This window comes from Polypterus senegalus, chromosome 13 (assembly GCF_016835505.1).
Source record: "Polypterus senegalus isolate Bchr_013 chromosome 13, ASM1683550v1, whole genome shotgun sequence".
NCBI classification, from domain to species: domain Eukaryota; kingdom Metazoa; phylum Chordata; class Cladistia; order Polypteriformes; family Polypteridae; genus Polypterus; species Polypterus senegalus.
Window position 1 is genome coordinate 131,009,653 of NC_053166.1, and position 26,059 is coordinate 131,035,711.

A 26,059-nucleotide genomic window follows, 5' to 3' on the forward strand; every position below is an offset into this window, starting at 1 on the left:
ACCCTTACTCTGGGTTCTACAGCGGAGGTGCCCAACTTCGATCCTGGAGGGCTACAGTGGCTACAGGTTTTTATTCTAAGCATTTCATTAATTAGTGTGCAGTTTTTGCTGTAAATTAACTTAAATTAATTAATTTGCCATTTATGACATTAGCAGGAAACAAAATGTCACTGCCGCATGTTGTTCATGTAAATCAGCCATCACAAAATAGGAAAATATATTTTAAAAGTCTTAGAAAAAAAGTTGAATGCAGCACCTCACAACGGCGGTAGTTGGCACACCAATGCAGAAGGGTTTCTTGAATAGTCACATAGCCGGGGAAACACGTATTAAAAGGGGCCCACCCTCCAAAAGATAATTCTGATTTTTTTGGGTCCCCCCTGGTAAATGAGAGAGAGTGGAGAGCCAGATAGATGAGCCAAACGTGAGTGGGTACGGTGTTAGGACTAAAGTATGTGAGTGCAGATAACTGATTGGTAGATAAAATACCAACAATCATTCATTTAACACTCAGGGTCATTGGACCTCAGGCTACTCTAGCAACACTGGGCAAAAGGTAGCAGTCAACCTTGTACAGCTTGGCTGTTAATTTATATAAAAAAAAGAAAGCAAAAACAACACTGATACTTTTCTCAATTTAAAATAAAACCCTTTACAATTCAGCTTAGTACGAATGCTAAATGGGCACAGGATGAGCTCACTTTAATAACCTTTCTGTATTTTATATAGTGCCTTTTATTTTCTCTGCTGACATACTCTATATATGGAATTTCTGCCAGGAGCTCTCAAGATGATGAATAACCACCCAGAGAACAAGGATGGTGTAGTGAAGACAGCTTTTAATCCAAATTGGGGGCCATCTGAAACAAAGTGCAAGCAATGAGTGCCACACAGATTCTCTTTTGACCATAAGAGTGAGTCTAAACTTCTGAACAGATGAGTCAGTGTGTTGCCAGGAGCTTCTCTATAAATAGGCCCACTCCCTTCTGCATTCGACTGTCTGACCAGGCTTACCTGGAGGCTTCTCTAACCACCTGGTCACTTGGCAGCTAATCTGCTTCTCCCACCCCACGGGGTTAACTGCTCAATTAAACCACGCATAATGAGGCCAGGGAATTCCAGGCATCCCAGTCTATCAACCAGTGGTCAAATGCCACACTGGAGTCGTGTCTGGCTACAGACCGTGAACGCCTTCTATTGCAGGATGTGGACATTGGCTTGCATTACCTTTCTTGGAGTTTTAACCCTATTAGCTGTGAAAATCCATTCCTGTGTCCGACTTCAGTTATACCTTGTAGGATGTAAAAAAGACTAAAGCAGAACTAGGATAAACATCTGCCATAATCATAACCTTTTACAAGTGCTTTACTTGCACAGCATCACACGAAGATTGCTTTTCAAGATACTCTTGCTTTTTAATATAAATGTATGATCAGTTCTCATGCATGCCTGGTAAAAGTCTGGATTAGTGCCAGTTGTCAGTGTGTCATCTGTGCCCCCTGCCTGACAGTGCAATGTGGTGAGGGAGCAGCTCCACTCTCCAGGCCTATCATGTCATCTGCTCACGTGACTGGAGTCAATGGCTCTACAAGACTCATAGTGAATGAACACACCAAATGCTGGCCAGAACAGCTGCACGAGTGCAAAAACAGAAAGGGCACGGAATAAATATAACAGTAAATATATACAAGAGGAGAATGACAAAATAAGGGAAATACTATAGAGAATGCAAACACAATTAATACCTGAAATGTGTGGCATTTGACGTCATTAAAGTAACCCCACTGTCTATAAAAACTAGGGTGCTCTGCCCCCTGATCGATTCGCTCACCAGCCCCTGTGTGGGCCCTACACGCTAGTCCTTTCCTGGATCTGCCGCTTGTGACGAATCGTGCTGTGCTTCTGGATAAACATGAATATCAACTCTGTCTTTGATATCTCCATCTTTTGAAACTATTATTGTTGACAATTCGTCACATGTTAGTTTATTATATATACAAGCATGATCTTTCGATTCATATACTGTAGAAATCCAAGAAAACTTCTTTGTCTGTGTTTTTCAGATAAATTTCATGTAAAGTGTGATCATTTTGGACGTATGGATTTGTATTCATTATTGGCTGTGGAATTTCTCATACGTCCGATCATTTGACTCTTTTGATTGTATGTTGCATTGATCACTCCGTGATCATAAATACAAACCTGACCGAATTGTGGTTTCTTTAAAATTAAACTTGTAGTAGCTCTTTCATATCACCTATGTCCATATATTCGATCTCTTTTCGTTGTTCCATTATTTCATCGAGTAATAATTTCTGTTTGTTTGTGCTATTAGTTTTTTCAGACTTTCAAATTTTAGTACTTTCATAATCTCTAACCTGCCCTGCATGTGTATCGTGCCAACAGTTTTGAACCTCTTTATGAAGTCTTTGTCTTCTACTCTTTGCCTTTTCTTTTTCTACTGTTTGTCTTTTATTTCCACCCCCGCTTGGACCTTTTAGATTTTCATTTCATCTCTTGGCACAAAGTCTCGTCTCCCTGAAAAATATATTTTTATATAATAGAGAGATGTCAAGCTGACTTTGCCACCCATTATTTCAGCTATAATGGCTCACCGACACTGATTTAGGGTGTGTCTAGCAGGAGTTTCAATGGCAAAAACTGGTGGACCTATTGATGCTCCCGAGGCACAGTGGCTAAGGTGAAGATAGCATGGAAGTCATAATTTAAAGAACTGTGGACAGCTGTTAGTTTTTCAACCCGTTACAATATATATCAGCACATGGGTTGACCTGCTGAGCAGAAACAGATAACCTTGCAATTGGCAGCCGGGATCATGAAACCAAGTACCTACAGAGAAAGCCTTTTTGCAGTGCAAAAACCAATCAATGATTATCAACGATAATCACACAAAGCCACAACCCAGAGCCGCAGGCCCTGTTTTACAAGGATATGTGATCTCATGGGACACACTTAATATTTCAACTGAAGGTTGCTTTTGGTTTCCTTTACAACAAAGCCAGTGTAGCTTATGGTTTCAAATTAAACAAATGTTCTTGAAATCATGAATATACAATATATGCTCCTGACTGCCTCTCCTTTGTTTCACTGGAAGAAATTAATAAATCACAAGGGAACATTCAACTCATAACCATTCAGCTTCGCAGTGGATTTAAATCAAGCCATTATTTCATATTTTATCAGTCAAACTTTATTTAATATGGGAAAAAGAGGATTAATTCCTTGCTAGAAGGCAGTTAAAAAGATGCTTATCAAAAAAGGGAAAGAGGGAGGCATAGTAATGGATCACAACTTTAAAAGACTGGCTTGGCCACCGTCTGAGTCACGGTTGTACATTCTCCCAATCCCTGCGTAGACTTTTTCTTTTTAACCCTCAACACGAAGATGTGCACAGTAGGGCTAATTAGCAAACTGGCACCTAAACTGCAGTCATTGTTCATATTTTTAGCACTTTCCATTAAAATGCATTTCTTAAACAACAAATATTCCCAGCTCATGTCCTAGTAATTAAGATACTTTTAAACAATGTCACAGTCAAAAGTTTGACTAATATTAATTAGCAGCGAGACAGACCCAGACAGAACGTAGTGTTTTCTTTAAGAAGCTTACCACCACCCCAGCAGCTGAAATTCACCCACCTTCATTATTAAAAATCTGACATTTCATGTTTCACTGGAGAACTCTCACGGTCTGCTGCTTTACTCTCTCTGACTCTCTCTCCAAACTCCTCTACTGGTACACCATCTGACTGGGTAAAGATTCACAGTCTCTACAGAAGGACAGAACAAAGGCGGTGAATCGGGCATTTTACCAGATCCTAAAAGTGCCAGGAAGTTCAGCTAGCTAAGCTCTGATGCTCATTAAGTTCAGAGTTTGCCGTCATGAATCAACAACAAAGGAATAAGAAAGGGGCCAGACAAAAGTGTCGAAGAAGCTGAGCAGAATACAGAAAAAGCAATGACAAAAAAACACAAGAGAAAGGCAGATCTACGCCGGGCTGCTGGAGCATGGTGGAAACCCGCAGCTCATTAAGATACGAAAGGATGATCGTATCAAAGAAGCGAGACGCAACAGAGAGCAGGAAAATGAGAGATCTTAGCCTACGCAGGTCATGTGACTTTTGCTCCAGGATTTTTTGCCTTTTTACTATAATGAGGTTTTTTTTTTCTTCCTTAACTCTCTCTTTTAAACAAAATCTTCTTCTGATCATATAAAGTACAAACGGAGGGTGCAGAGGTGCAACAGTAAATCAATAGCTTCAATGCTGCAGAAAATAAAAAGGTCTTTGATTTTAATTATTTCTTCTCTGGTTCTTTACGGAACTGCACTTTCAGAATGGAGTAAAAGTTGGACAGCCAGCATTTTGGTGTGAACATTTCCATCAGCTATGCTATTCACTTATCCATTTTTTATTCCTGATGAGATCTGCATTGACAGTGAGATGAGCAGGGTAGACCAGGCTTGATGGTCACAGATCAGTTTGGACAGAAGGATCAATGCGAAAACCGAGAGGGAAAGGGAATTTCCACTTGGCTGCACAGCATGTATTCATCTTAACAGTTTTCCTGTAACTCCTTTTTACTTTAACCACACAGCAGGCACTAAACGGCCACTTGACCACAACTCTTTATTACAGTGCCAAAAACAATGGATCATCTGGGCTCAACGCCCCTACATTATTCAAAACACAAGAGTCGTTCAACAATGAAAACAGAAATTGTCCTCTAGATGTTACCATAAACACCAAACAGTAAGTCTGAGGTTTCCATGTCTGTCCATGGGCTGCCATAACAAAACCAAATCATCACTAAGTGCTTGTCTGACGTAAACATTACATGGTCTAAAGGAGCAGATACTTGGCTTTCACCCAGGTTTGACTTTTACATTGTCAAAACGGTTGACCTCTCCAATATTCTTCTTTAATTTGCCTGAAGGGCCATCTATATTTTTGAAGCCACTGTGGTTTAGTGGCCAAGGTTTGAAGGTTCTGAAACTTAAATCAATGTGAAAGGCTATGCGAGTAGCTTAACCTGTCTTTGCATCAACCATCCGGGTTAATATGTGAAAAGCAATTTAGCAATACAGAAAGGTGCCATGTATAATAAACATTGTTGGTTTACTCACATGAAAGATTGCAGCATTGGGATTTATGTACAAAAAGAATATTAAAAGTTCATCATCAACCTTTGCCTAAAGGTGCTCTTGTAACAAACATGCATTTGACCCACCTTGTGTTTTAATTCCCAGATCAGACTCTTTTCCATTATGTTGCACATTTAAATCATTACAAACATGTATATTCTACAAGACTTGGTTTTTATTTCTCCAGTAAAGTTGAAAAAAATATCTACACTTCATTTTCCATTCACTTGTGCCAGTGAATGTCATGATGACACTGTGCTGAGCTAGAGAAACAACAGTGGTCACCAAGGACTATCAGGATAGAGATATCAGTGGAGAGACAGAATCAGTCCAGTGTGTCCTGGGTCTCCTACCAGTGGTCTGTGGCTGGAGGCATCCCAACTCCAAATCCAATCAGCCACAAGGCTCATCTCAGTTCTGTTCTAAAGTTGTCCCATTTTGTTGCGTTTTTTTCCCTATGACTGAGAATGCGCCCTGGAAAAACTGAGCAGGAACCTCATTTTAGCGCCTTCACTTTTTATTGGTCACCACCAAGTGCTTGTTTCCTTTTCCATGACCTCAGCTGAATCTAGACTGCACTCACGAGGTCCTGAAATGAGCTGAATCATATCCTTACTAGAAGACTTGAAAAGGAGGCACTGCCAAAAGGTGTTGAACACTAAATACCACTAGACAGACGGACAGATGGGGAGATGTGAAAAACACAACACAAAAATGTGACCTGGTCTAAAATAAAAATCTTGATTTCTGCTGTGGTCAGGGTGAAAGTTTGGAGGAAAAAGCATGAATCCATGGATCCAACCTGCCTTACGTTGAGAGTCCTAGGCTGGTGCTGGTAGTGTAATTTCGTTAATGCTCACAATGGCTAATTGGCTGTGTGCCGCACCCTCCTTGTAACAACTTCTTAGATTTATTGTACAGAGGTGATGAATGCCCATGTTTATGACACAAACAATCCTTATCCCCTTTAGAGGCTTCCTTCAGCTGTTTGCATACAGTATATGGGAATGAAAGCCACATTTCTAAGGTGCATAAATGAGGAAGTGGTGTGGAACCAAGAAGAAGTACATGTATAACATGTGGCATGGACAGTCAAGAAGAAAATTCACTGGACTCAGCTGTACATCTGAAAATACAACTACTACTGCTGAATGACAAAATGCAATGAATGACAGACAGACAGTTAGATATGAAAGGCACTATCAGACAGACAGACAGATAGACAGGTCATTTTTACATATTGGAATTTTATATTACCGTGAACGTTGCTCCCTCTCAGGCGATTTGCTTCAAGGCCTACTCCTCCATAGTTTAAGCTCCAGCTCACTACAGAGAATGGCACTTCAAAACATGACAGAATAAGCTATGACTTTTCTCTTCAGAGGGTAAGATAAAATGGTGTTCTGCTTAAATGAGACACTTAAAGCACCATGGCAAAGCAAATGATACAGAGTAGTAGGATAATGTCTGACCTGGACTAGCGAGTGGCAAAACGAGTTTGTGTGATGGTAAGCTCATTAAAGCTGAAGGCCACCATTCTCCATTGAACTTTCCATTCCTAAAAGAAGCATATGAGGAGGACAATTTTGGGTGGATTTTTAATGCCCATGTGGGCTTAAAAGATGAATTCTTTCAAAAAGCACACTGTTGTGGGTAACTATCTCTTTAAGTTATTGCCATCAGGAGAATGTTACAGGCAGGAGCCACACAGTGGATCAACATTTCTTTGCTACCAGTCACTCTGGGCACTCATAACTTGTGATTCACTTCTGTCTCACTCTAACCATTAACAACTTTGTAAATTAAATTTAGTTTCAAAGTTTCAGAGTCTGGGCCATGCATGTACTTTTATTATGTCACACAGTTTTGTGCATTTGTTGTGTAATGTTTGGTATATACAGTACACACTAGCAGTTGCATATAATTTTGTGAGGATGTTCTATACTGCACTGTCCATAATTTATTATTATTACATCTATGCCTGTAACATTGATACAAATTGTTAGCCATTATGATGCTTGGCAGTAAACTTTCATTTGCTGATTCAGTCAACAATAATGGAAGAAAACCTAACATTTTCAAATTCGCTTTATCCAGTTCAGGGTTATAGAGGGTTGGGGCCGTCCTAGCAACACACAAAGTAAGGCTGGAAAAAGCCTACAATGGGGTGCCAGTCCACTGCAGGTCAGCAGAAGTGGATTACAACCATAAGGAATAAGCAACAGACCTTTATTTTGGTAACTGTGCCTGACAAATCACTATACAGAAAAAGGTAATAAATCCCACACAGAGACGACTAAAAGCACACTGGCCAAGACCAAATAATGACAAGTGTTGCACCACAGCACAAAGATGTTGCAATACACTGGAAACCCTCTAATTACTTTAAGCAGAGAAGAGTGAATGCAACACAATAAATTAAACAGAAATTTATGGACACACAAAGATAAGTAGGCTTGGCTATTTTTTGAAGAAATTAACTACATGTACAAAGCGCAGTATCTGGGCGTCTTGGTCAGTGAGTGGTAGAAGTGACTAGAAAATTAACAAAAAATAGAAGAAAGGGTACTTGGAAAAGTCCTAATTCACAAGAAGTGGATAGCGGAGAGGCAGCAGGTCCATACAGATTAAGATGATCATCATAATTTATCTTAATGTGTACACAGTACATCACATTACATGTCATACACCTGATGCTTTAAATGTTCCTAATATCCTTTTCAAAATTTACATTGCCATTGTGAAATCAAACGTTTCAACAGAAGATTACTCCTTTATTTTTGAAATCCTGAAAGATATTCTTTGATCTTGTGTTTTCAAGGTGCCTCAGATAACTCCTCAGACTTTGCTATTTCTTATGCTAGTGTAGTAATGTAGCTTTAGCCACTGAACTGGTGGTCTTTTGACGCAGTAATTATTCATACCTGTGGTTTGCATCTCCCTCTTTCCCGTAGTATTGTAATGCGCGCCATATGTGCTTTCGTGCTTTTTTTGACACTTATTGTAATACTAATGAACAAAGTTTGGCTTTAAAAACTGCTGATTCATTTTTAACACAGAGGTATGTTGTATTAGCAGCTCTCCTAACAGCAAGTCTCTGCGGTTCGGCACTACTAACCTCTTGTAAGTTGTATCATTAGAGATTTGCTTCATACATCACAACATTTATGAGCTGAGCCACACAAAAGTTTGGCTAATGTGGATGATCTGAAAATGCTAACTACATAAAGTTTATTTTGGAATGCTTATATGAAGTGCATTATTTGATCACCATTATAAATTAGTTAGGTACTGAGATAACCACATGGTTTGAAACTTGTATTGATGTTTACCTGTTACTATGTGGAATTTCCACAGATTCTCTGGTTTTCTTCCCATATCCCAAAGTCTTGCAGATTAAATTATCTGATGACTCTAAACTGGCCCCATATAAAACAGTGTGTGTGTGTGTGTGTGTGTGTGTCCAAGTGTGGCGCCCCGTCATATGTTAACAACTGCACCTAGTGCAGCCACAATAGGCATCTGTTCCCCTCTATTCGGAACTAGGTTGTCTGGTCAGAACTTGAAAAGATGGATGGACAGATAACTGCAGCCATGTATATTACAACTAATGGATTTGACTTTGCACTTTCCCTTTGTCCATGAGAGCTTTTTCTGGGTAGTCTGGTTTTCATGTCACTTCCCACAGATGTGCTGGTTACTTTGATTGTCCACTCTAAATTTTCTCAATGGGAGTTAGTGGGGTATCTGTTTGAGAGTCTCTGTCCAGTGTCAGATAATACCATCGCTGGTTCTGCATTTCCATAAACTGGGTTGAGCAGGATCTGAAAATGGGTGGACAGGATTAGAAAATGGGTGGGCAATCTAAGTTTAAATCTATAGCATTTAAAAGCTATGAACCTATATATTTACCTAGAAATTGTTCATGCAGAATGATTTAAGTTTCCTGTACAAAATGATCCACATAAAGGGACATTTGGTTAAAAACAAGCCTTGAATCCCTCTAGACTACAGCAACTAAATGAGACGTTCATTTCTTTACAGAATGTATTAATATGTATTGTCAAGATCATTGCCCTGGCGACAAACTCTAACCCAAAACAAAGTACTATTATCGATGTGCTTTTCGACATTGTCACTAATTCTTTTGCAATGCAGTACCCGCTAGCTGTCCTAATGGGCCTATGAATACACTGTCCAGTGGGAAACATGGCACAAGATGCAGTGCTGTTCATTTTCTACTTGATCAACCATGAAATGCAAGATAAACTCTGTTAAGTGCGCAAGAGCAAAGAGAGATGGGGAAAACAGCACTAATTTGGGACTGCTAATCAGTTTACGGCTGCAACTGTTGATTACTTATTTCATATAGCCGTTGGAGAGTTAATCAATACTAAATCAGTTATCAATCTTCTTATCTTGTTAAGACTTCCATCAAAACATCCCATGGACATGCCTGAAAAATTGGTGATCTCTCAAGAGCTTAAGGCATAATTGCTTACTCTTTACATTTATTTTCCGCGCCCAGCCTCTTTGTCCATCGAAAGAATGGACCACAGAATCCTGTCTACCCCATGATGTATTATGGCTTACTTTCTTCAGCATGGCTCAATGATTCTCACCAAACCCCATGGAATCTGAGGCTTTAGCATTCATCTAAAGAAATGTTTATTCTTTAAGGACATGAGGTCAGGGGTCAAGAATAATTCAGAGAAGGTAAACCAAACTTTTTGATTATATTAACAGTTCAAAGAGTTTTACCGGCATGATCAGCAAGCTGCGGGCAGGCTTTTAGTGACAAACTCATCTTGTATTTCCTTGTCATTTAATGATGTAAACCGTTAATGAAGGTTTACAGACGAGCCAAGTATTTCCACTCAATTATTTCAGTCTTTTGAAATTGTATGAACGCTAAAGCAAGCAGGCAATGTCTGCAGCATGTTGTTTCTTCTTTTCCCTCACAGAAGCCACTTGAAACCTGTTTAATTTAGTGAGCAGACTCTATATAGATGCTTCCAGATTTGCTTAATGAGGGTCCTTCTGTGATGGCTGAAGTTACATTATGTGCTTTGTGTGAAATTAATAAAAAGAAGGGAGATACAAATAAATTACAGCTTTCATTCTCATGTTTTTTTATGTTTGGGGGTGCATGTCCTTTATTTTGGAGAGTATCACTCACGGCCTGCATAAGGTAACAGTTGAATAGCTTTTTATATAACATAAAAAATGAACTCAAGATCAAAATATTGCGCATTTTTTAATAACCCCATTTTTTTTTCTTTCCTTAATTGATTTCTTCATTTAAGTATAAAGTTTGGCTGGTTGTTCATGCAGTTGTTAGCATCTCGGCCTCATACTGGCATGGTTACTGCCCATTTGCAGTTTGCACATTCTGCCTGTGACTGTGGGGGGTTTTCTGCTGTTTCTTACGTTTCCTAACGGACAACTCTTAATGGCCCCTCTGTATACGTGTCATGTGATGAACTGGCACCTCATTCAGAGCTGGTTCCACTCAATGTGGCTGGAATATTTTCAAGACCCCTATCCCCAGAAAAACAGAAAAAAAAGCAAAGTCAGTGAGACAACAATACTAAAGATTTGCAAGTTGGAGGAAATGAATATTAGGTGGACTTTAATGGTATATGTAACCACAGCCCATGCCTGTGTGACGTGTCCAGTTGCTTAGATCCTTCTGTTACGTAGCCACTTGAAATGACATCATAAACAAATATATAACAATGCAGATTTCAGAATAATGAACATTATGTACCTTTCCTATTACAACTGCTACATTTCGGGCTTATTCAATGACCCTAAGCATCTGTTTGTAGACTTCTATGTGCTTACCAAGTTTAAACAGAACTTCAGCGGTCATGTAATGTGGTTTTGGCCCTTTAGAAAACTGAGTTGATTAAACATGCACATAATACAAACGCACACGCTCATTTCGATGCATTTATTATCAACTTGGTGGTGGGTTACACTGTATCATTCTTTCTTTTGAATAACGTATATACTCGTGTATAAGTCGGGTCTTGAAACTTGAAAAATCCACCATAAAATCAGACCCCGACTTATACACCAGTTAAAAATGTGACGCTTACATTTTTTTTTTTTTTACATCTTCTTGCCTCCTCCAATCTCACATCAGTTTCTCAGATGCATCAAAGTTTGTTGCAGCAGCGCAGTTACCTGTTACTTTCGCTACTTCACGACTTTCAATTTAAAACCAGCTTCATATTTTCTTCTGATTGAATGCTCCATAGTAGATAAGGGATGCTCTTAAGATGAAGGTGTATGAGGGTGTGAGATACAAAAAACACACAACACTGCAAACGACGCTTCAGAATAGTTTGGGTATTACCGTGTGGTCACGTAGGCACAATACATAGAAATAAAAGGCAGTGTGTGCCATGGTTACTCTCTCAGGGGGGCGTTAGCCAATAGCGTGAGTTTCCTGCATTCGACTTAAACGACCGACATTATAAAATACCAGAAATTATACAGTAAAATCAAGTCCCGACTTATTGGTGGGAGAACTTATCCGCGAGTACAGTATATACGGTACTTTGAAATAACAGATACATGCCAGACAGAAAGTATCAGTTTAATTAAAATTAATAATAAAAAAAAGTAAATCAATTGATATCCACAAGCAGGCACATGCAAAAGCATGCCACGCTACCCGTTGACTCCTACAGGTGGCAGGTAACTGCAAAAAGCCTTCATGCAGACTATGGGCAGCATGACCTGCTATCACAAAAATCGTAAAAGAAGACAGCCATGAAATTGTGAACGGCACTCTGATACTGTACCTTGACAGTGGAGTGGGCTCGACAATGTGAGATTGCACTTACTGAACTGATTTAAACTTCCTTCTCACGCTACATTATGATCTTCCAATTCATTGTTCAGTTTTGTTGGCAAATTACTGTTGAGATATGGTAACTAAGTAACTTGCTGATGTGACACTGATTGATTTATCACACAAGCTCGCTAAAATGTGCAGCAATGTAATAATTGGGGTAACACACCAAAAATATAAAATACAAATGCATATTTTCTAAAACAAGCAGCACAAATGATTTCACTGTACTCGAGAACCAAGAATGAAGAAAAGACATATAGATCAGCCTGTTTAAGATGGAAAATGGAGAGAATAATTAGGAGGTATAATCATCAATTAAATTGTAGCTCACTAATGAGGGCAACAAAAAAAGAGGGAAGCACTTCATATATGTTAAATACATTTCATTAAATGAGCTTCAAAATAAAATAAAGTCTACAGCCCCATTTCACTGAGTGCATATGCTAAAGATAAAGCTCTGCGAACAAAGTCCAGCCTTCTGGGTGCCCCTGGCCTCGGTGCATTCATTCACAAAAACGCCCAGGGGCTTCTGTAATTCTGTGCACAGAGATGCTCTCCATGGTCCTTACTACAGGACAAGTGAGGGGAAGTGTCCCTGAAAAGAGAGGTGTCTGCAGCTTGGCAGAGGATGTCACACTTGTGCTGCCAGCCCTGAGGACACGCTTGTGGCCTTTGTATTGCTTTGCTTTTCATTTAAACCACAGATTCTAGAACAGTTTCTGTTCTGCCAATTGGCTGCTTTTCATTTTCCAAGGCCTTTCTTAATGAGTGGTTAAACTGTGTCTTTTTAAATGTAACTGTTTTCTTGTTGCTTTTGGTCTGAATCATAAACATAATTAAGTTTATTTTATTTATATTGCACCCGTCAAAGGAAGTTCGTTCAGATAACTACACAGATTTCCAGTTCACAACACATCATATAAAAACAGCTGTACTGTACAACACGCTACAGAATATAACATAGGATTATAGATTGCAAAACCTGTATAATCAAATTTAGGGTAAACAGCAGGCAGTGAATGTCATTTTAGCACAGGGAAACAAGGCAGAAACTAACTGTGGATAGTGTGAGTATCCATCACAGTACCAACTGACTACTCACACAGCCAATATGGAATTACCAATTAACCTAACACACATACACCTCTACAATATGGGGGAAATTCCACAGTACACTAGGAAATAAAACAGCGGCTCACTTATACAACTGGGCTTTATGACTGACATTGTATGGGTTCCTGCTCTGTAGAAAGCAGTTTGGTTTCCTTAACTTGAACTTACAAATAGGATAAGTTGTCTGAGCTGAGTTTTCACAATCTTCATGTGTCTGTAGAGGTTTCCCCAGTTAATTTAGCATTTACTTCACAGGACATTGAAGTTACTGACTTAAAACTGGTCCAGTAGGATGACACCTTGTCCAGTTGGTTGGTGTGAAGTATTCCCAGGTTAAGTACTGAATCACTGTGAAACTAAAACTAAAACATGCAGGTTCAAAAAATGGGGGTTAGAGGGGTTCAGATGATGCGTTGTGGTGTGAAATTTTGCATATAAGTTGATAAATATTTAGTATTTCTTTATTTGTAACTTATAACACTAATGTCTACTATTAATAAGAACAGCAATGGTTTGAGGGTTAAGAACCCCCTCCCTTAGGACTGAGTCTCTTTGTAATTTTACAACAGAGTTGGGGGAAGTGCCAGAAACCAGTTTGGCAAGTGATTCTCTGCAGGACTCTCTCAGTCAACCACCACAGGAAAGCCTTACTGCCTAGCTGGCAAGCTTAAGCTGAACAAATGGTTTTAGGGGCAGATGTGAAAGGTATTATGTGCCCTATTGGTCTGAAGTATGGCTATTTCGGATTGGCCTGAATCAGAGGTCATTCTGTAGCACAACACCCTATTGTTGTAAGGGTTTGGACAAAGAATGCATAAATGTGGTTACTTTACCCCTCCCTATCTCTCTCATACCAACTGATGAAGGAGCATCTCACACAATATGGACTGAAAAAGACCACACTGAGAAGCACAACTCGGCAGCCATATTGAGAAAGGCACGCAGCCTTTTCTGAAGAAAGCTGACCAAAAACGATGCCTTAAGTTGAGACGTTTAATGTAACTACAAGTCTGTGTACCGCCTGAAACTACACATTAGCATTCATCAAGTTGTATAGTTGCCAGTATTCACTTTTACTTTGCTTATTGTTATTATTTATGAATATTATCAATAATACATTATTTAAAGTGTAATTTAACTCCTGCTTGTCTTTCACTATACCTAATTGCCTGAGGTTATAGATGTAGAAGGGAAGGTGGGGAGAAGTTATATGGTACAATACCTTGTAAGCAGTGGTAAGTCTGTGTGATCTGAGGAATTCTGACAAAGGCTACACATTAATATTGCAAAAGGGGAAAGAGGAGTAATAGATTAGAGTAACTAACCCTAATATATTACTCTACCAAAATAAAACAGATGGATACTTAATTTCTGTAATACCTTTATCTATTGGGTGCCTTTATTGTGTGCTTCTGTTATCACATACATTTAAGGTGTTGTATAACAAATATTTTAAATTTGTGGTGTAGGACAACATCACTTTTAATGGTGGCTTTTGAAATTGACACTGTTGACTGAAAAAATACTATTAATAAAATTATTATAAATGTTGTATTAGTGGTACAATATACATTAAATACCAGTGGTACCTGACAGAAAAAGTGACATCTTTTTAGGGTTTTAACACCAAAAAGTGATGATTTTCAGACTGAGTAGAGAGTAAGAAAATAAAATCATAAAAGAACTTGCAGAAAACCCAAAGCCTACTCTGTTTTTAAATTTATTCTTCTTTTCATGTTTATTTTGACAATGCACAAAGCTTTCAATTAGCATTTGAACCTTTAAATGAAACAGTTTATCTTTGCTTTTGGTCTGCTCTTTGAATCATTAGCAGGTAAATCTGAATACAGGTAATCTTTTGTAAAATATGCTATATCTGCTCATCCGTATCAAATGCTTTATTCATATGCAGTGCAGAAATTCACTCTTAATTACAATTTACAAATAGTAAATAGGCACAGGAAGCCAGCTGGAAAAAACCTTGCCTTGGCCAAATTTAATTTATATTGATAAAACACATACGCTTCAGTTAGTATGTATATAAATAAAAGAGCACCAAGCAGATGATGAATCCAGTTATCTGTGAAGTGCAGTTTGGTTATGTTCTCCCTATCTTCAACACCATGTAAAACAAATCAAAAAAATATCTCTGTGAGGAAACAGAATGAATGTAGGTGATCTAAACTTCAGAAATATAATTACATAATTTGAGTCAAATATCAGCCGTGTGTCAGGTCAAAGGTCAACAATGGCCCCAATGGTATTTTTGTCTCACATTTTTGGACAATACACAAACACCTGGTGGCCTCCTGGACATCTGCACATGGGGCCACCAACACCGGCTTATAGGAGCCTGTTTATCCGACACTGAAACACTGCATGTAGGAGCCTGCAGCTGAAAAGTTCACGAGAGGACGAGCTGGAAGAAATTGCAGTGAGACTTTGTGGCAATTTTGTACCATTCTATTTGCTCTCATTCTTAATTTTTGAATGGTAACAAACAGCAAATCACACATGAAATTCTGATGGGAGAATTAAAAATGACAACCAGAAATCTGGTAAGATGTTTTGATCTTTTTACTTCATGTACAGACTGATTGTATTTGCTTTTGGGTAAAGCAGTTGTTTCTCACATCCTAAAGTGAAATGAAACCTAAAAGGGTAGAAGCACCTATTGTCACACGACAACGGACACACGGGGCGAGTAAATTCAGCTCATCTGACATTCTTGGCCAGCCTATGCTTATATTCTTCAATATTCCACCTGGCCCTTTCACAAATGATAGAAGAATCCCTGCTTCAATTGTTTCAATGGGCAGTTAATTAGTTCTCCCTAGTCAATCCTGAATCCCCTTTCCATCATGTTTCCATATTTAAATAAAATGGCTCTGATCATATAATTGACAGAAAGTAATAAGCAGATGACCGCAATGTACCAATGCATCCCTGTGCTTAAACTGGAATTTCACTTCAGGCGTAATCACCATGCACAATGCACTTTATGTGCTTTCCATTTTGGAGGAGAAGCTAGGAACGTTCAATTTCAATACTCCTTAAAATAACTGCCTTTGTATTAGGAATGAACTGGACTGTAGGAAAGGGCAATGCTTTTGACATAATATACTTTATTTTGGCTTGTTCTTCTATGTTACACACCCTGAACTATTATAATTTGTATGCTTGTATCACTGTGTAATTACCTGACTGTGTCTTCATGGTTAATTTTTTGGGAAAGCTAAGCCACACAAGCACACACTCTAGGTAACATCGGACGTGGTCGATTACATATTCACCCCCTACCTGCTCAGCTCAGAGACAAGTTTTTAGTTACCCTTTAGTTTTATGGGCACTTAAGTGGCCAATACAGTGCCTCAGAGGACAGGAAGGTAGATTCATCACCCCAGAATTATAAAAGTGACTAGGAGCAACTGGGGAAAAAAGAAACAGACAAACACAAGTTAGCTTTATAATAGCAAACAATTAGCTCCATAGTGCATTGTCCTCTAGAACCATCATGGCTGAGACACACATACAGCACTGAAGACACCAAACAGCTACACAAAGACGAGAGACACATGGAAAACTGACCATCAAACACTGCAGGTTTGGGTGTGGGTGGTATTGATATTTTGAACTTTACAATGCTAAAATGAATGAACTGCCTGTTTCTCTAGTTTGCATGTGTCTTTACTCAACTGCCAGGGACTGCGTGAATGCAGTTAGGTCAATGAATGAGGTGGACACTCCAACAGAGAATAAAGTACAGGCTGTACATGACTTGATACAGTAGCATGATTAAGAATAAAGTGTAGGTTGTCATTCCAAGAGATATTAAAGGTTAGAGTAAAAGAGAACAAGACATACGCTGTGGATCCAAACTTAAAACAATCCTAACATTATACAAAAGGGCTTATACTTTAAGGAGCGGTATTTGGAAAAGCCTTCCCACGATAAAAGTCTTTCTAAGGATTTTATTTTGACTATGGCAAAACACTTATTTTCCAGCTAGCCATGGTACCTGTCAACGACAGATAATAAAATAACTTACAAGTATTTGCTATCTCTTGTCCTATGTGTACATTCAGCCTTTCCTCTGTATTCATGTGTATCTGAACATCTTATTACGTGCTCCCTTTTTTGTTCATGTTCCCGTAAAGCCTGCTTCTCAGACTCTGTCATTAATTTTGAGGTATGTTTCTCACCTCCTGTCCATTTTATACTTTCCGTCTTTGAAGGTGCCTCTTGCAGAATACGCCTTTACTCCTCCTCGTGCGTCTCACACTTGAGGCTTTCTCTATAGTAGCGTCACTATAGCCAAAATGACCAATCACACCAAAGCCAAATATCAATCAGATTGCTCCGAGGAACTGGACACACAGACCTTGTATTTTTATTAAATAGAAAAAAGATTATTTCAGGATGTGTCGGTCCTCTTGAACAGTTTAGAAGGTACAAATGTTTGTCATTGTGCTCATTAGATGGCAGTAAATATTCGTCCCCAGGGAACCATTTGACAGTGCTGAAACACCATGATTTTAACCCTAAAATTTTGCTATTTTTCACAACTTCAAGCATAACATAAAGAACCTTATAATAATAATAATAATAATGTATTTTATTTAGTCCTCTTGCCAAAAAGCAAAGCAAAGCATCCTTTCTTATATTGCCTTTCTTGTGTTGCCTCTCTCGGGTGGAAAATGTCATCAGTAAAGTCTGCGCATCATATCTGAGGTTAGTTCATTCCTACAATTTTTATCCTTAAATCCTTTTTGAAAACGACAACATAAAAAAGCAAGCAATAGTTAGTAAGATACTTAGCACCTCTGAACATGATGTAAATGTATCGACATTCACATAGATCTGTGCCCTTCATTGTCATCTCACACAAGTGTAAACAGAGTCAGAGTAATGCATCACGTTGGCAAAACTGGCAACAGATTGGGGGATTTTCAATTTTTCTAAACCCTGCAGCTTTCATTTACAGTTGAAATTAGTTCTTCAATCAGTGTGTAAATATTTGATGCGTTCCAAGACTTTATATAGAAGGTCTGAGCCATAGCGGCGTTTATACATTCATACTTTTTACCTCAAGGCTGTCAGACCTCATTATTCCCTCTGTCAAACCTAATGTTGGAGCAATGATCATGATGTGGGGAAGGAGAAAAAGGAAAGTCGTTCTACAATTCATAATCACAAAAAATGTATCATGCTGTGAAGTCAAAAAGGCCTGGGCTAAATGAATTACATGGAATAAACTGCACTTCCCCTAATTACTACTGTATTTAAAAGAGATGGACTCGGATATCCTCAATTACCTAGTGTAACCAACAGTCTCTATATTTTATTCTAAAATGAAAGCAACTTGAAATGATGTACTATATGTAGATTATGAATGTTTCAATTGCCACCTAAAATTTTGTGAAACATGAGTCAAGCTGACAGTGCCACATAACCTGGCTTTGCCCTTCCATTTTTCTTTTTACTGCCCAGTATGGCTTCTACTGACTTGTTCCACTTGTAGGGGTGTTTAACAAGAAAGGTCTTTGTGGAATCTGCTAATGGCAAGCTATAAATTGGGTGCCACTTTTACTACAGGTATTTACAGGGCCTGATATCCACTAAGTATAAAGGTTTCACTTTAGACCAGAGGTCCTGAACTCTGGTCCTGAAGGGTCACAGTGGCTTCATTCTAACCCTTTTCCTAATTAGTGACCTGTTTTTGCTGCTAATTAACTTCTTTTGAATTAATTTTATTTGACTTATTTTTTAAGATTTGTTCCTCTGAATTTCTTCATTTCCTTCCTTAAATGGCACCCAAACAGAAATGAAATGTGAATTGAGTGAGCCAACAGAAGACCAGCTAAGTCAGGGCCTCAAACTCCAACCAGTTACTTAATTAGGCGCAGATTCTTGTCGTTAATTAAACCTGATCTTTAATTCCATGGCTTACTGCTGCTCTCATTGTGCAATGGCAGACATTTCTGAAATTGTTGATTTTCTAAGAGCAGGGTTCAAATGTTTGGGGAGCTGAGCAGATCACCATTGCTGAGACCTTCACCTTTCTTTATTTTTCAGATAGTGTATGATGGTCACAGTTTGCTGGTCATGTTTTGGCTCATTTTCTATCTCATTATTGTTTGGCTGCTAATTAAGGATAAGGAAACAATTAAGGGGCGGAGTCAAAAAAAATTAATTCAAAAGAAGTTAATTAGGAGCAAAAACAGGTCACTAATTAAGACTAAAGGGTTAGAATGAAAACCTGCAGCCACTGGCACCCTCCAGGATCAGAGTTGCTCTAGACTAAGGTGTCTCTTAATTTGAATTTGTTTGCATACATCATCCGAGGTGGACTGGGGTTTCATTTCAATGCTCAAAGGCAGACGAGTAGATCAAACTTCCCTGGTATGAGTGTATGGCTGGCAGGTGGCAGAAAGTGTCTAAAACCAGTTAAACATTCCAATGTTGACTGCTATTGGTTTATAATTTGACTTTAGCAACAGATTTCTCACCAATTCACATTATTTACAAGCACTTACATGAAGAGCAGCTAATATAATGTGTTCACAGCTTCAATTTTCATCTTACATACAGTAGATCAAGTTAATTTACTAGATATTTAACCACTGCTCCATCAGCTGTGTCTATTAATACTTTACAAAAATATAACACTAAGCAACCACCCAACTCACAATCATCACCCAATTTTATTTGGCTTACTGGGCACCATATCTCCAGAGTGCTCCTCGTGTCTTCAGTATATCAGGAGCATACATGTCAAGGAAACACCAAAAGATTTATTAATATTGCTTTCAAAACAATTTTAAACCTGAAACCACAGCTAGACAAATGGAGACTAAACCAAATGTAATTTAAAAGAACTTAATCTTGTGGCTTGAAGGCAGGAAAGCGTTGACTCCGATGTTAAGAGGAGGTAATCTTCTATCCATTACCGGGTGGGAGTTGTAATTTTTATTTTTGGCTCTCTTGTTTAAATTGATGCTATTTGTCAGTAAATCCTTCATTTACACAGCTCTTCCAAATCTGCTGCAAACTGTGCTCTTTGGTTTTATTTTGTCATTCCATCACATGTACAGCAAACAGTAAAAAAAATCAATCTCCAGTACTGAAAGTTCCGGCAATCTACGTGACTGTTTTAAGGGGATGTGTGATACGAGACATGGCACTCTGGGCATGGAGAAGAGTAAAATAAAGTAAAGGACACAGGTACCTAAAAGCCAGCCCTCTTAGGGGAGATTTGAGGATACAATCATCAATCTCATTCATTATTTTTCATTATAACTGTTCAAAAGATTAAGAAACAGATCATCCGTAAATTAATTTTTCGTGGTGCACACTGAGCCTGTCTATATACACGGCAGTATAATGAAAGATGTGTAAACATGGTGGGGTTCCTTTTTGAGCTCTGCCTGTTTATCACTTTTTTGCTTGTGTTACCCGTTTTGACAGTGATTGAGCTATCACAGTTTCTAATTAGGAATTTACAGAAGGCTGACAAATTATGTAAAATATCTGTTGCGTGAATTTAAAGTTAAGTGGTTTGTTCTAGGAAGCATGGTGCAGCGGATTGAAGTGCTCCTTTTACGACTAAATGACTGAGGACACAGGTTTTAATCTAGAAAACATATCCTGTATTGTAAATAGCATATAAATTATCTCCAAATTATGATGGGAATAGCAGCAGAGATTGTAGTTGACAAAAAAGTGGTTATAGCATTAAGTGATTATTGCTAATTTTGCTGATGTGCAATAACTACATGGAAGTTAAACTCAAGCTACTTGTTCAGAGTCTGCATTAGCATTCTCTTGTCTGCTGTCAAGGTGTCAGCTACTCCTTATCTGGATGAACTTTAAAAAGCTGCTACATCTAAGAATGTTAATTCTACTGACGGCTACGTGTGCTGGCACCCTCACCACAATCTTAAAGGTACAGAATAGGGCACCACCAAGGATTAGGCAAACCTCCAATTAAAAGTATGCACAAGTCAACATTATCAAGGTTTGGGCACTTAATGCAAAACACAGCATTTACAATATAAATTCTTTATTGTCACACTCACTAAGATTTATGACACATACAAGAGGCTTTCGAGGATGGATAAGTAAGCCTTTCCCATACCTTCTTAACATATTTATCTTGGAAAATTATACACTTTATTTGTTTGAATGTTTCATATTTTTACAAGAATTTGTACTGAATAACCACTGGCAGGTTGACTGAAGTTTTACCAAAAATTGTTGCTGGTAAAAACCACAGTATGTATGTGAAAGGCTTTGTAAAAATAGTGCACAGTCTTCAACAGTGACACTGGCCTCATGTCAGAGACCTAAATCAATGACAAAACTATATGAGGGATGTTAGTGCTGAGAAGAGGGAGTACGACCTGACTGTAACAAAAGTCTTTACTTTTATTTCAACTTTGCAGATGTTACAGATAGAAAGCCTACACTCTTCAGACATCTAATATTGTCAGGCTTGCACTAGACTCATATTTCTTACCTCATAAAGTCGGCCAATTGCAATCAATGCTGATTGATCAGGGCAGCATCACTAGTAATTCCAATGAGAAATACTGATGGATATGTGTTGCAAAACTGTCCTGAAAGGCTTATGCTTCTCTCTTCGCGATGCCTGAGGGAATGTTGGACCATACAGTAACTCCTGAACTCGGCACAGCCACAGTAAAAATGTTTACTACCTGACATTGATAGAATTTGCAAAAAAAAAATAAAAAATATTTGCATCACTGAAGGAGAAGACGACGACAAAGTCAAAATCAACTCAAGTAAAACGTCATTATGTCTTGCAGTTAAAGTCAAGTTCTCTGCACAATGTTACCCCTTTTGGGCCTATCTATTTTTACTTTCTCGTATACAGTACAGTATATGGAAAGTATTTGACCTCAAGATTTTGATGAATCTCGAGGTTTTAGACCTCCCTGAATCTGAAAATACCTTTAATGGAATTATGTGTATGTGTGTATGTAAACGTGATAACTTGAGTATGCTTTCACTTAGGTCAACCAAATTTTGCATACAAGTATTAGGTACAAAACATAGATTTTTATCAACTTTGGGTGGGATTGGTACTTTTTAATTCATGCAGCTGCACAGTCCAATTTATTCAACCTTACTTTTATAATAATTGTTCAATATATTATTAATTTCATTTGATTGGTTATTGATGGTTCTCTAATGTACATAATATAAAAATATAATCATTGTCTTGTGGTTTACTCCTCAAATATCCATCCCCATATCTGAGTATACAGTATGAGAAAGTCTAGGGGTGACCACTCTCAATTTTTCTCTTTAGCATCAACTTGTGGTCTCACTTTCACATATGTAATGAAGATTCATTATTCATTTCAGCTTATTAATTATTAAGTTTTAAATATTTCTTATGTTTTTACTTCTTAGCAAGCTTGTTTTGTTCATGTCCATTTTTTTTTTTAACCAGACGGGACCTTTTTGAAAAGTTTTGCTCACAGCCACTATATCTGTGATTGTTGTGCCCATTGCTAAACATGTGATGGCGTCGTAGTATGCATTCTGATGGTAAGGTGCACGCTGTTCAGTCCAAGTTTTGGGATATTAAAACAAGTTTATGCCAAACGTTGACCTCTATTTAGGATTTCTAGTTACATTGGGGCCTTGATCTAATTATTTTTGACTATGACTTCCGGGTTGTATTTTGGCTTGACACCCGTGCGTTTTGTCTTCTGCTCTGTTTAAACAACTTTTTTTTTTTTTTAGACCCTAAACACTCATCATCTTCCAGTCCACTTAATTCTCGTCTTCAGACAAAGCTAGTTTCTATCTTTTCCTAAATAGTGCACTGGTGGAAACCTCATTTTATCATTTACATAACAACTCCAAAATGCCTTAATTCTTAAATCATTTTCTTTACACTTCCCGACTTACCTCTCATTTTAGCATAAGTGAATCTTTGTCTTATAAACAGAGGGACACAGAACATGTGGGCAGCAGCACATTAAGGTTGACATATTGAAACGTGGAGCCAGTAGCCATGAAATATCACTGGAGTTTTAATTACTCACAATCAAAAGGTCTCAAGATCAAATAACTGCACCTTAATGTTGTACACAGCAAAAAAAGAGATTTAAAATTACACTAGCAACAAAATGTTATCCTTTCTTCTTTATAACAGATGACTCATGTGATAGTGGCACATTTCTGCTTGATTCTCCTTCAATCTTCTTTTTTAAACTTACACTCATTTTTCAACTAAAAAACAAAAAAACTCAAAGGTTAACATGAGATTAATGTTGAGGTGTGGCAAAACAAAACCTTATTCGCCTAATGCTATCCAGACCAGGGAGCTTTCCACACTGGGGGCACTGGGCATTAACAGATGGGCAGCCTATCAATGTCACTGTGACTGCCATTTGTAACTACGTGAAAAACTTGGAAAATTAGTCTCTTCAGTGATCAGCAAAAGTGCTTTCTTAAACATATTTTCAATGATTAACCAAAGCTCATGTGGAAAGGATGAAAAGTTCCCAACTGAGAAAATAATTAGATCAATTAAGTTAATTAAAAGATTAAACTGGAATAATAATACTAAAACACACACACAGAAACACACAGATGACACCGAGGTCCCAAAGGAGTCAAACTGAGAACCACTGGTTCAGAATGCAGCTGTCAAAATAATGGCTGCAAGGATTTTGATGCTAATCTGCTTAATTTATTCAAAAGGGATGCAACGTGCATGCGAAAAGAGGACTTTTCTCCTAATAGGACAAAGAGTCGAGTGGCTAAGGACTTTTTCAATTTTACTTTGCCTGCCCACTTTATGAAAATATCAGCACAAGGAGCTAGAATGTATTGGCGGATTGAGAATGGCGCTATTCCCATTCAAGATTTCTAGAATTATATGCATACCACACAGTATACATTTCCCATCCATCCATCCATTATCCAACCTGCTATATCCCAACTACAGGGTCACGGAGGTCTGCAAGAGCCAATCCCAGCCAAAACACAGGGAGCAAGGCAGAAGACAAACCCTGGGCAGGGCGCCAGCCCACCGCAGTATACATTTCCCACTTCCCTTAATTTAATATATAGCTTTCAGGTGTAAAACCACTCGTAGAATACCCCACATTTCCTTTAAGCTACATGGAGGGTTGCGCACATCAGTTCTTCAAGTTGTCATGTGCAATGTGGTTCTGACTTCCATGTATGAGAACTGACATGAACTAAGATGGCACTTTATGGTGCCATATAATCTCCATGGTACACTTTGAAATTTTACAGCAAATATCTGACAAGCAAAACACTACTCGACAAAAGGATCACATTCAAATTAATCTCAAAAGTGAAGATGAGTTGTCATATGATATAACACACAGATACAGAGTTTAGAGAAGAACTGAAAAATATGAACATCTTCAAATAAGAATGAAACTCATCTGAAACACATGGCACACTGAGCTTTCATATGTCATAATAAATGTGTAGAGATGGGAGGATGTAGACATCTTAAAAACCTTATAATTTTCTTTGAGATGAGGTTTTAACAACTTATAAATGAGCTGGTATTCTATTATTAGGTTATTCTGCTTTTCCACCCCAGACTACTGAGTATAAATACCTCCTGAGTTGATGTTTAGTTGCTGCAGTCGGCCTTCTTAACACCACACTACTCAAATAGTGCTTCAACTCAACTTGAATATGTGCTGTTTCAAAATGACTGTAAGCCCTACCAGCGCATTGTGGCCAGCCAAAGTGGACAAATAACCATTCAATAAATACGCACAGTGAACAAGGGCATGATATTGTTAAGAGATGGTCATTCTAAAGCCAGATTTGGCCCCCCAGTGCTTTTATTTGACAGACTGTCAGACCTCACTTTCTCTGACAAGGACACTCGCTTAACATTGCTTTACTTTACAGAAATCTTTCTCTTTTTTGAGTGCATAAAGCACCACTTTCATGCTGCATACAGGTATCAAACCGGCCACTGCCATGAAACTGATATGGCACAGTCACACTGACAGTAAGCCTAATAATTAAGATAACAACAAAGAGGTCTAGCCATGAACCTTGGTAATAAATACCATACAATTTATTTTTGTATAGCCCAAAATCACACAAGAAGTGCTGCAATGGGCTTTAACAGGCCTGCCTCTTGACAGCCCCCCAGCCTTGACTCTCTAAGAAGACAAGAAAAACTCCCAAAAAAAAAACCTTGTAGGGAAAAAAAGAAAGAAACCTTGGGAAAAGCACTAAATGTTGTCACTAAAAATAAATGAGCAGACATAAGGATCTGAGTAAAGTGGTGGTCACTGTATTTCAACAACGCAACATGTGCACCTCAATTGATCCTGCAATACAATCAGCATTCGATGAATTGCAAAACGCGCTCTTGTTAAACCAGAGTAATTGCTTGTTAAATAAACCTCAAGTGTGTATTATATCAACTCAGGCAAACCTGTATTACAAACAAGAAAAAGGGGGAAAAAATCTGTAGATCCGTAGCAATTAGCATACTCCAAAGTCATTTACATATTATTATAATAAATGCAAAACATAGGCATGGCTACTGAAATGCAGTAATAATGACCCTGTTATAAAGGATGTGTGTAACGTGAATACAAGTAGAGCAAAATGTACTAATCGATAAAAAATGTAAATGGTATCTTCAAAAATGCAAATAGCAATCAAAAAACTTGGAACATTATAACCATTTGCGTACAAACTACAAGCTGCTCACAAGTCAGCACTCTAATGAAAATAATCAGAAATTCTAGAATTAATGTCAACAAGAAAATTCTTTGAGATGCAGAAAGCAATTAACTGACAAGAGTCACTTATTAAGGAGGCCAGGGTGTAGGTACCTAAGCATTCAGAAGAAATACATATTTAGCA

The 26,059-nt window shown here is 38.2% G+C and overlaps 1 protein-coding gene across 1 annotated transcript in view; it reads right to left on the reverse strand.

The window, feature by feature from the left end:
- Positions 1 to 26,059, reverse strand: part of mad1l1 (mitotic arrest deficient 1 like 1) — an 898,611-nt gene that overhangs the window by 29,739 nt on the left and 842,813 nt on the right. The window lies entirely within an intron of this gene.